General features: G+C 40.8%; 1 pseudogene across 1 annotated transcript in view; it reads right to left on the reverse strand.

Moving 5' to 3' along the window:
• LOC147826202 (NADH dehydrogenase [ubiquinone] 1 alpha subcomplex subunit 3 pseudogene) overlaps window positions 1–12,030 on the reverse strand; it is a 46,869-nt pseudogene that overhangs the window by 18,611 nt on the left and 16,228 nt on the right. Inside the window, exon 1 of the transcript XR_015439322.1 lies at window positions 1–12,030. This exon is cut by the window's left edge and continues 18,611 nt beyond it; it is cut by the window's right edge and continues 16,228 nt beyond it. The product of XR_015439322.1 is annotated as an NADH dehydrogenase [ubiquinone] 1 alpha subcomplex subunit 3 pseudogene (transcript).

Genomic DNA, 12,030 nt, shown 5'->3' on the forward strand with positions numbered 1-12,030 from the left:
TTGACAGTAGGAATTGTTACTGCTATTTTACACATTAGAAGATGGCAGTTCTGGGGAGCTAAGCTTGGTTCAAAGGAGAACAACGATTGTGCTCCTTCCCCTTGGTGGTGCTGCCTTTGGGACCCTCCTCCTGCCAAAGCCTTAAGTGAGACTAGAGAAACATGTTTTCAGTGATCAGCACCACCCACTGCTAGCCACACATCTGCCTCCTCTATTTGAAAAACAAAAACAAAAACCCTTCAATGCAGGTATTGATTCCCAAGGAGTTAGGTGCAGTAATGAGAGAGCTGAGATTGTTGGTAGTCAGCTGGCCACATTCTGGTGTGTGCTGGGGCTCAGAGATATGAGCAGTCACCAAGAGGAGAAGGGCATCCAAGGTGCTCTCTGCTAGGAACCACTTAGCAAGAAGGCCAACGCAATTGACACATGGTAATGCTTGCAAACTGATGATTGGTAATAACTTAGCTGGTGTTGTTGTTGATCAATGGGCACTGTGCTCTGAGCTTCTCACATACTTGGAGAGATGATATTTCAAAACCAGGTCTCTCAAGCTTGGCACTATTGCATTTTGTGCCAGATAATTCTTTCTTGTAGGAGGTGCTTTCCTGTGTATTGGAAAATGCCTAGCATAGCCAGCCTCTGCCCTGTATGCTAGTAGCATCTCACCCGCTCCCAGTTATGACAACCAAAAATGTCCCCAGAAACTGCTAAATGTCTGCTGGGTGAAAAAGTGCCCCCAGTTGAGGACACTGTTTCAGAGTTTAAATGGATGGTCCTCCAAATGGATATTTTGGGACCAATTGCTTCTAGTTCAGGCTGGCAGAGCACTGAATGCAGTGCCTGTGAGCTTTGACTCGGGTCATTCCAGGCCATTCTGCACCATCTGCCCAGAGTTCTGGGGACCAGGGTCGCCCTTGAGGGTTCACCCTTCATACTGCCAATGCATAACAATAGAAGCCCCACTAATGAAGGACCCACAACAGAATTAATTGCCCCCAAACCCCTGGGCCTTGGGAATCCTGGGCTGATTTGCTTGGGAACAGCTGCTAGTGGACATAAAGTCATGGAAGAACCATTTCAAGTCCTGCCTAGCCACTAATTAGGTGTGCAATCTTGCAAAGTAACTTAAGCTCTCTCAGGCTGTTCTTATCTGTAAAATCAGGATAACAGCACTTCCATCACATGAATTCTTGGCAGGATTAAACAAGATGTTAAATATGAAGTTCCTGCCCATGTTCTAGGCACATAGTAGGCTTAAAAATCTGAACTGTCTTTGCCCTCTCTTTATATTACCAAGACAATAATAGGATTTTATCTGGAATAAGACCAATGAGGGCTGTGCAATGCATTCCATCAAACAGAGGCATGTTATGAATGGGTAGTTGTATTTCCTTCCAAGCATGACGTTTGGACTTGGCATAATCCAAGCTCTTTGTGAGTCTCCAAGTAATCTCTCTGTGACCATATACCAGACCTGTTGGATCAAGACTGCTGTCAGAGCACTTAATAAAAAGGTGTGGGCCCCTCTGCAGGTGTCTGTCCTTGATAAGCTTGTCAGCAGGGGCTTTTCAGAGCCCGGCTCATCTGTCAGATGTACAGGTGTGCCTGGGCTCAGTTTACACCCCTGAGTCAAGGTCATGGTTGCCAGGGTGGAGGAATTTTCCCTGGGGATGGAAGCTTTTATCAACCTGAATAGCAACCTGCTGCAACCTGGAGCCCACAGAAGGCAATGAATAGGTTTTTCTTTGCCCTGAACCTGAAAGCCAAGAGCCAGAGCTCCTACAAGAAGTATCTCATTGCTACATCCTCTGGGAAATCAGGCTGGGAAGCTCTCAATGATGCTGCAGACACAGAGAACTAGATGTAGCTGCCCTGTAAGCTTTCATGTCTTAAAAAGTACTACCAATTACGCAAAGCCTAGGTGATTCCAGCACCAAAGATCAGTATTCAATTGCCTCTGCTTTCAATTCTTCTTTTTTCAGGCATGCATTTTCCTACATATCTCCAGTGACAGACAGACAGACAGACAGAGACAGAGAGAGAGACAAAGAGAGAATGAAAATGGAATAAATGAAGACAATGCCTGAATCTGGAAAGTCTTCTAATGGTTGCAAGTGGAAAAATCATTTTGATCCAAGAAGAAGCTTTTGATTGAAATGGAATTTGAGGGTAATTCCAACTTCATTTACTCACTTCCCCGTTCTCTCATCGAATCAGCAGGGCCCTAGAATAGTAACTATAGAATGCTCTGCACGTTGCAGCTTACACTTGCTGTGGTTGGGGAGGCAAAATTATCAGAGGAAGTACAGAAAACTCAGGAGTTATGCCTTCTTGATGTCACCAGAGTAACCCATTCGAGCATTCCCCCCCAAGAGCCACAGAGGAGGAGCCTGTATCACCTGCTAGCTGTGACCCAGCTGGGCTGGGGGCCTTGCAGTATGAAATTTGTAAAAATTGCCTGATTTGGGGATAGACTCAGCTGAGTTAATGAGGACAGGACTTGAGGTGACGATGTGACAACATCACCATTATGCCACAGAACTGTGCCTCTTGGGAATGGTGCATGGTAGAAATACATCAACATTTAAAATTTGAAAATAAAACCTTTTTCACTCGCTCAGGAAAACAGTATAATTGTCAAGATCCCAGTTGAACATCATCTAATAATTAAGAGCACAAACTCTGGAGTTGGCCCTGCTTCCCATCTTAGCTTAGCAGCTAAGTGATAACAGGTTATTTACTTTATATGTGCCTCAGTTTCCATATCTATAAAACAGAGGAAATAGTATTAGTGTCTTGGGCCACTCTAAAAGACAGTTTAGTGAGTTAGCTTATGAACAGGCAGCTAGCTACAGAAAGGGCCTGAAGTAGAGTTGGATGATCAGCCACAATGATAAGAACTAATATGAAAATAGGCAGTAAAATTAGGACTTTGACCAAAGAGACCTTCAGGCAACATGGAATATAATAACCTCTCCCTACTAAGGAAGTTACAGCCCTTCCCTACTAAATTCCTGAGTTTCAAGGAACTTAAAAATGTAGAATAATTGGTTTTTAAAAAAATCTTGGCTTCCTTTAAACTCTACAAACTGAGTAACTTGTTTAGAGAGCCTGAGTTCCAATTGGTCATTTTAAACCCACAGAGCCACCTGTGATAGGTGGCCACTAAACAACCAAGCATTTCCCATGCTTTGCTTGTCCATATATAGTTCTGGACTGAGGGGCCATGTGGTGACCCACTTGGGACCCTTCCCAACTGGGAGCTATTTTTCTTCTTATATCTCCAACAAATGCTTCCCTATTAACCTCCTTCCTGTCTGTGATTTCATTCTTTGACTTTGCAAGGCAAAAAACTCAGTTTATACAATGATAGCTGTTTCACTACCATTATAAATTAATCACAATCTAAGTTCTGAAGTTAGAAGTCTGATAGTCCTTAGAGCCATACTCTCTCTAGAGGCTCTAAGGAAGAAGTTTTCCTTGTCTCTTCCTCACTTATAGTGATGGCCACCAATCCTTGGTATTCTTTGGCTTGTAGCTGAATCATCCATCATCCAATCTGTGCCTCCTTTATCACCTGGTGACCTCTCTGCATCTGCATCTTCTCTTCTTATAAGGACACCAACCATATTGGATTTAGGATCCACCCTAATCCAGTAAGACCTCATCATCATTTTATATCTGCAAAGATCTTATTTCCCAATGAGATCACCTGGGATTAGGATTTCACTCTATCTTTTGGAGAAATACAATATAACTACAACAGTACCTCAGGGGTTGTAGTGAGAATTAAATGGGATAATGCAAAAAGAGTTTAGACCAGTGCCTGGCACATAATATCACACACCATTAATCATTAACGTTGATATTATTATTTCCAAAATTTGCAACAAGCTTATAAAGATGGATATTGTTCTTTTTCAATAGAAGAGGAAACCTATGTTAGAAATTATGCCAGCTAGTTAGTGCAGAAGGAGAGTTTATTCCAGGTCACTCTGACTCCCGAACTAATATACTTCCTCTTCAGTCTACTACTGCAGATTGTTCAAGAGTGATCTGTTTTTGTTTTTTAATCATAATCTGGTTCTTTTATATTTGCTTTGTAAGGCTTAATTTCCTAACCTTGGCTTCTTCTACCTTACCCTTGACAAATTTTTCATGTTCTAGTTCATTACTTTAGAACCCACAATTAAAAGACACTTAGCTAGAATAGTGCTGATTCTTGCATTCAACACATGTCTTCAATGCTTGCTTGTGCCAAGTTTAATCAGGACACCAAAGTAACTGTGGCTTTTCCTCACTTCAAAAGTTTCCAGATATGTCCAGAACTAGTGATTTATAAACAAAGCTATGATGTGCCAGCTACTGCTCCAAGTGCTTCAACAAATAGTAACACATTTATTCCCCCTAACAATTCTATGCAGGAGGAACTAGTTTATTTCTGTTTTACTGATTAGAACATGCAGGCACAGGAAAGCTAGGATCATAGAGCTGGGAGGTGCCAGAATGTGCATGTACAGGGATTGGACCTGGCTACTCCATCTTTTGGAACCAGAGTCCATGTATTCATGTGCTGAGTTTCCTGTGGGAAGGATTTATTTATTTATTTATTTATTTATTATTATTATTTTTAAAATTTTTTTATTGTACCTTTACATGATGCATCTTGGTTCTTATTTTTTCCCCATTCCTAGCCCTCCCTTCACCCCCTCCATCAGGAAGGATTTATTTAAATCTTTCTTGGACATTAAGGTTATGTTTAATATTTTGACATTAGAGACAATACTACAGTAAACATCCTTAAGGTAAATGCATACATCCTGAATTGTCTTATAGGAGAACTGCTGCTTTGAAGATTGGCCTGTTATTAAAGCTTTGGTACCTAAAGTCAAATTGCAAGAATGAGGGAAGCGTTCTCAGGAAGTAAACACCTGATTGGCAACAGCCTGTAGTGGAAAAGTGGGCTGGGAAGGGTAATCTGGAAAATGGCAAACACTCCAATGTGAATGGAACGGAAAGTGCTTGAGGATGAGAGCCTGAAGAGCTGCCTCTAGAGTAGTCTGCACCCTGCCTCTGAGCACTTGCAACAGCAGCCTGCGGGACTCAGATTCTGTTAAGCAGCACTCCAAAAGCAGCAGCGTACGGTGTTCAACTGGGGAGTGAAATGATCAGATTCTGTCTAAAATAATTTCCTCAAGAAAAACTTCCTCTCTCTCCTGTAAGATGACGAGTCATTAATCACAACTGCTTTAGTACAAATGGACTGGGAAGGGGATATATTTCACTTATTTTTTTTAATATGGTACATCCTTGAAATTATCTACTTTAACATAGAAGAAGATATAGGAAAAATATAAAGAATATAATATCTTAATAAATGTAATAATTATAAGTCTAATATATTTAACATATTCTTTGCATGTACAATGTAGTTAATATAATTAGATATAAAATATGAGGTATGATTGAATAAAATTATAGTAAAAGACACATTGCCATTAATGCCTCTTCCAAGTACTCTCCTCGCTTCAAACATCGTGTCATCTTTGCCCCTTTCTGAAGCAGTTCTGGAAGTCCTCTTTTGTGTCTTTAGTTGCACTCTGATGGCTGCTAGATGTCCTTGATGAATTCAAATATATAATTTTAATGGTTCTTTTGACTTTGGGAAAGAGCTAGAAGTTGCATGATGCCAGATCCAGAGAATGACATGGCTGAGGACACACCTTAATGATTTTATTTTACAGAAATTGCCATAAATGTTTTGAATCAATTCAGGACACTGAAGTAGCTAGGAAAAGACACAAAAGAAGACTTCCAGAACTGCTTCAGAAAGGGGCAAGAATGATGGGATCAGTGTGTTCAAAGCAGGGGCAGGGTATTTTGAAGGTGGTTAATGGCAATGTGTTTTTTTAATATAATTTTTAAAATTTTTATTTAAACATTCACCATATTTTTATTACATCTCATATAATACACAATAGTATAAAATATAAAGGGTGTCCACTTTTCTGACTGTGGAGATTTTTATTTTATATTTCTATTATGTATGTATGCATGCTTGAGCAATACATCATGGTATGTTGCTATTTTAAATCTTTATATATAAATAAAACCATACCTTGTACATTTTATTTCAATTTAGTTCTACATTCACTCACTCGGTCTCCTTCCTCCCCCCCCCCCCCCCCCCCCGGACCAGGGATGGAAGTGAGGACCTTGCACTTGCAATTGGGCATGGCGCCATTGAGCTAAATCCCCGGCCCCTCTTTTTTTTTTTTTTTTTCATTTAGTCTAATTGATACATTTGATACATGCAATGTGTCTTCTTTCTTTTCCTTCTTTTCTTTCTTTCTTTCTTTCTTTCTTTCTTTCTTTCTTTCTTTCTTTCTGTATTTCTCTTTCTTTCTCTCTCTACTAGTGTTTAGCATTCAATTGCACAAATATACCCCAGTTCATGTTTTCCTCTTTCTAACACATATTTAAATTGTCTTGAAATATTTGCTATTCTAGACAAGGCTATCATGATGTTGCTCATCTGAACCACAGACCATGCGAAATGGCTGGAATGATATTCTGAAGTTATCTATGGATGCTTCATAACCAGCATCATTTTAGATGCATGAATCAGAAGTTGATTCACCTCACACAGTAGGTGTTTGAGGACAAGCAGGTTTATCTCTGCAAAAACGGCTGAGAAAGACACCAGGATACACCCTAGGAGCAGCAGCGCTTCTGTGTGTATACAATTTCAGTTTATCTGACAGTGTCCAAGGGTTGTATCAATGTACACTCACTGTGAGAGACTTCACTATCCTCCAGCAATGCCAGCAAATGTTACAGTTAGATTGTTAAAATGCTTGCTATGTGGAAGGAAATAAAACAGTATCTCAATATTTTGAACTTGTGGGCCGGGCATTTAGCTCAGTGGTGCCACCACCTGCCTCACAAGCACAAGGTCTCGAGTTTGATCTCCGGTACCAAAAAAAAGAAAATATTTTAAACTTACATTTCTACTATTACTAGTATTAACATCTGTCTTATTTTCTTTTTCTTTCTTTTCAATAAAATATTTCAATACAATATTTGGGTTTCCCCCTTTCTGAATTCCCTGTTCAATTCTTGGTCCATCCATTTCTCAATCGGTTTATTTTTCTTTATCAATTTGTGGGCATTCTTTACACATACTAATAGTTGCATCTATTAGTAATAGGTGCCAGATCCAGAGAATAAGATGGGTGAGGATCCACCTTAATGTTTTTATTTGATAGAAATTGTTATAAACGTTTTGGATCAGTTCAGGACATTGGGGTAGCCAGCATGTCCTCTGTTGCTGACATGTATTGTGGCAAGTATTAATTAAAATAATCCTTAATTGTGAATTTTAAGAAGCACTGAACCCTACTTTAAGGCTAACACTGGACAAAAAAAAGAGCTGCTTTGTTGGTTAAATCCATTTATCCAGTAGACAAACATTATGTATCTTCTATGAATGAAATTCTTGAAGTTATGAGGATACAAGCATGGAACAAACTATCTGGCTTACTTATGAGCTGAAAACAGAAAAACATTTGAATTCTATAACAGTCCTATAGGCACCATCATGGTTGGCAGTGTAATATCACATGTCTTCATAGTGAATGCCACACTGATGCCAGGGTCAATAGATAAAATATTTCTATGGGCCATTATCACAGGATTGAAGGAAGAAGAGCAATGCGGAAGTCTCTCTCCCGAGTCTGGGGTCTCATTTACTGGCGGGGGACAATGTGTGCAGTTTTGGAGGTGTAGTCTTATTTGCAGCCCTTCAGGGCTAACTCGCCTGGCAGGATGAAAGGCCTTCTTAAAATTACATTCTCATAAGTCTCCATGTGTTCTTTGTTCTCTCACACTGTAAACAAGGCTTTTCGCTCCTGTTCTCATCAAGCCGCTCCTTGCAACTGTGTGGAAAGACTGTCACACAGCACTTGTCAGGAGCTGCAGCATAGCCAGCCATGACAGCTGGTGGCATGAGGAGTCCATGCATCTGCTTTTTTCTCTCTACCAGGCCTCCCTGAATAATGTGAGGTCTTGTGTACACAAGAATGATGCTATTGATCCTCCAGCAGCGGGCCCCAAGCACTGCGCCACTTTTTAAGTAGCTGGGGTTGCATTTACAGTGCTCTACTCACACACTGTCACCTAATTCTCCCTAGGCTCCAGGATGTGCACTTGCACTTGGTTAGAAGTATAAAGAGCCCTGGAGTCCTTATCAGGAGAACAGGGTTTTGTGGCATCCCTATTATATACTACTAACTGCGTGACCATGGGGAAGTCATTAGGCCTTTTGGAATCTCTCCTCATATGTAAAGAGGAAAATACTATCTGTCCTGACTCTCTCAATGGCAGATAAAAAATTTACTTTTGAATTTTATTTGAGAAGTCTCCAGTGTGAAGGAAATAAAAGGGATTATAATTATTTGCAAAGACAGAGCAGCACCACATTTGATAATGGCAGGCGCAACACTAAGGGGTCCATTAATAGCATCTGGTGGTTTCTGAGCCCACGTAGCTGTGGCCTGACACAAATGGGAACCAAACATTTTCCCTTGGACAGCCAAGGCACTCAGCCCTAAGGGGGGATCTAAGGAAAACAAGAATTCCCCTCACACTCATAGAACTGTAAACTACTGGACCCAAAGGGGCCTTCCTACCTGGTAGAAGATGACAAGGATGGATTAAATCAGCGGCCTTCAAACTTTTTGTTGCACGCTCCTAGCCAAAATGCACTTTCAAGTTCACCTTCCTGGTGTATGCATTCCATTCATTTAGAAACAACAGTTGAATACTAACATATAATAGGCCTTGTCAAAATCTATATGACATTAGACATTTAAAAAGCACTGAGAAAGTTCTAGTAGTGTCTTCTAGAACCATACAGTGCATTGCCTTGCCTACTCCAGGGAATGAATGCCCATACTTTGAAGTTCCTTGGACAAATGAGGAAACTGAGGCCCAGAAAGATGAAATTTGCTCATTTGATGACTGTGATGACTCACCGGTCTGAGACCACTGCTTCCTTCCTGACAATGCTGTGATTCTGGACCTGTGCTGCAGATCACCTCAATGGAATTATCACACTCTGTTCTTAGTTTATTCATGATGCATTGAGAGCCTTGTTTTAAATTTTTTTCCTTAAGCATCTTTTTGTTTCCTTTTAATTTCTGAGAGCAGACCTGAGAGAGTGGATATAGATTTCCTTCACATAACAATGGGAGAAATAATAGAGCAAGATTGTATGTCACAGATGAAAATGCTGTATTTATGCCTCATTGTAATCCATTCATTGCTTTATGGATCCAAAGTCCCCCTGGGAGTGTCACAAATCCACATAATGTTTCTGAGTGCAGGATTTGGCATTTGGATCTCTGATTTAGCTGTCAGATATGTAAAATCACATGTCGTCAGACAACTCCCTGGGGACTCCACAGCTGCGGATGCTGAAGAGGACAAGTTATTCCAACAAGGGCGGCATTAATTTACGCCCAGCTACCGTTCCCCTTGAGCTGCCCCTTTACTGCCCCATCTAATTTTATGTGTGACTCAGAGGGCTCTGCTAGAGCATTCCTAGTAGCATTTTCTTCTCATGGACTTTCTAAGCCTGATGGGGGTGACTTTCAAAGGGGTCACCTGTCCTTAAGGGAAGCAAAACAGTCACCCCGGGACATACGATCTCCTGAGGTCATTGCACAGCACACTAGCTTTGCTTCCCTTTTCCTTCTTCCCAGCTGTGTTAGGTACTTTTCTCTCATTGCTGTGACAAAATACCTGACACCCAAAGTTAAAGGGAAAAGCTTTGTTTGGCTTACAGGTCTTAGTGATTTCAGTCCATAATCGGCTGACTCCAAGGCAGGGATGGCAGACAGGTATCTCAGAGGAGAAACAACACAGTGTGCACAAAGTAGCAAAAGCAACTAGAGACCTTAACAGTGTCTTTCTGCTCCTTTTATCTTATTCAGACTACCTGGATTTGGGGGGTGCCAAACCAATCACTCATGCGTAGTAGTTTAGTAATCACACACCCTTAATCCTAGCATCACACACTCTAGATTCACCTACCTCCAAAAAAGCATGAGGCTTTGGGGGAACACCTAAACACAAGCCACAACACCGGCAGGCTCCTCCCCTACGCCACAGCCTTGCTCTAAAGAGCCCACTCAGGTTTTGCAAAGGCTGGGTGGATGGTTCTCCTGCTGGTCCAAGCAGCAGCGTCAACATTCTCTCCTATATCCAAAATGGTTCTAATCAGTGGGTGATGAAAGATGTAAATAAACACTGAATTGCTTTTAATAGAAAAATGATTCTGCAAGTAAGTTATCATTCCCCTCAATGCCAGAGGTACACCAAGAGAAATTATTTCACTGAGTGAAGGGTAGAAGTAAATGGTCTTTCCATTTCTTTCCAAATCAATGGTAGGGAAAAATAAGGAAGGCAGACTCAGAAGACCCAGATTTAAAAGTTCCCCTTGCCATTAGTAACTGAAATACTTAGCATATAGAGTCAAGAAATGTTTATTCAGTTATGCAAATTATTTTACTTTTCTGTGTTCATACTTTTTCCATAAAATGGGAATGACATTAATTTTTACAGGGTTGTTGGAATGTTTAATGATTAGTAAATATTTTCTAAATGAATTATGCAACAGAAATAAGCAAGATACAAGAAATTTCTATGTGTCTTAATCAAATAATGCTCTCAACTCTGTGACATGGACAAATTTAAGCTGTGATTTCCAGGAGGCTTCATAACATGGCAGCATTTTCAGAGATGACAAGCTTGAAAGCTACTGCTTTCCTCACAGATCCTCTTCTGAAACCAATGAACTACAGCGCTGACTGATCTCAGGATAAATGAATGATGGAGAATCAGACTCCTCATTTTTCAATGCTTCATATCCTTTTGGCCTTATTTCTTGTCTTAGTTGCTTTCTTGTCACTTGGACACAATACCCAATACCCACAACTTAAAGGAGGAGAAGTTTATTTTGGCTCACAATTTGTAGAGATTTCGGTCCATAGTCAACTGGTTACAAGGCACAGAGAGTGGTCAAAGGAGGAGGGAGAGAGAAAGACCCTTCCAGGTCATGCCCCCAGTGACCCACCTTCTCCACCAGGATTCACCTCTCAATATCACATTCAGCTACAAACTAATCAGTGGACTAATCCAATAACCTTACTAATTCTCTTCTGCCACCCTCGGCCTTCTCGTTCTCCTTCCTTCTCCAAAAGAAAGATACCTCTCGGATGCCTCCTTATACTAAGGGGTAAACCAATCACCATTTGCCACCACATGACTGGGCTTACACCTTTGCTCTGTTACTCACAAAGCACAAGTCACTTCTCTTTTTTCAAATCAGGTTTTCAAGAGGAAGGGGAGGGTGGGAGTGTGGGTAATAGGGAGCATGCATACGAGCACAATTCATTATACACATTGAACTCCCCAAAATTGTGAAACTAGGAGAGAGAATGATAAAAGGGAGGGAATGGGCAGGGATGACTAGAGTGTGTTATGTGAATATAAAACCTGCCAAAAGGAAATGCATTAATCTGTATAACCAATATATACTAATTAAAAATTGTGGGGAAAAAAGAAAACAGAGTTTCATTTGTCATTCAGGAACTCTGGGCCCAACCTCAGAGAATCTGTTACGAATCCAGTGGATGAGGTGTGGAAGCATCTGGTACACAGGGGCATCCAACAAGTCACAGATCTGTCCCTGGGTTTCCTAGTGTCACCACAGCTGGGTCTTTCGGACTTTAACTAGAATTAGTTCCTTGAACTAAAGAGACCAAGCATGAAAGATAAGTCCTTCTCTGAATCTCCATTAGAAGGCCAACATCCTTACTTTGTAATCCATGGCACTGTGTACCTTTCCATTGTGCCCTTATTGCTTTTTTAAACTATGAATCTGTTGCTGCAATCCTTTGATTGACATCAGCTTCCTCACTGATGTGGGTATGTTCCATGAGGGTTGGAATCAGGTCTGTTTTCTAT

The sequence above is a fragment of the Heterocephalus glaber genome, unplaced genomic scaffold (assembly GCF_053883595.1).
Source record: "Heterocephalus glaber isolate CG9 unplaced genomic scaffold, H.glaber_assembly_v1.0 deba00001472, whole genome shotgun sequence".
Lineage (NCBI taxonomy): Eukaryota > Metazoa > Chordata > Mammalia > Rodentia > Bathyergidae > Heterocephalus > Heterocephalus glaber.